We start from the raw sequence: 545 nt of genomic DNA on the forward strand, positions 1-545 counted from the left end.
TGTCCCTGCAGTCTTAAAAATATCTCCCCACTGGCTCCTCCATACCTGTCCGGATTTCTTTACATTCCATCACCACCCCCTTTTGTACCGCTTTGTTCACCATAAGTTGGCAGGGTATGCTCAGACGTGAGTCCTTTACTCACTTTGCCACTGGATTCAAGCAAGCCGGGCTGAAGACGGCTGAAATGCCAGACCCGGTCCTCGGAAGCTTGTTTCCGGTCCAGGGAAGGCATGGCTTGACAGTTCAGACTGGACTGTTCCAATGAGGCACAGGGTCAGACTGATTTGCATATGGCCATGTCTGAACTGGGGTGGCAGAGTGGGCTAAATAACGGTGATGGATTAAACCCAGATCTGTTGACTGGGTAAGAGTGTTTGATTGGTTCAGATGCTCCGTCCATCACCACCCCCTTTTGTTCCGGATTTCTTTACCTTGCAGGCATTTATTTTTCCCGTTTCTTTACCAACGTTTTCAGCGACAATGGGGCGAAAAGGCATTTACAAAACCTGAATCCATCAATGCTTCAAATACGGCAAGAAACAAT

Source organism: Lissotriton vulgaris, chromosome 4_1 (assembly GCF_964263255.1).
Source record: "Lissotriton vulgaris chromosome 4_1, aLisVul1.2, whole genome shotgun sequence".
NCBI lineage: Eukaryota > Metazoa > Chordata > Amphibia > Caudata > Salamandridae > Lissotriton > Lissotriton vulgaris.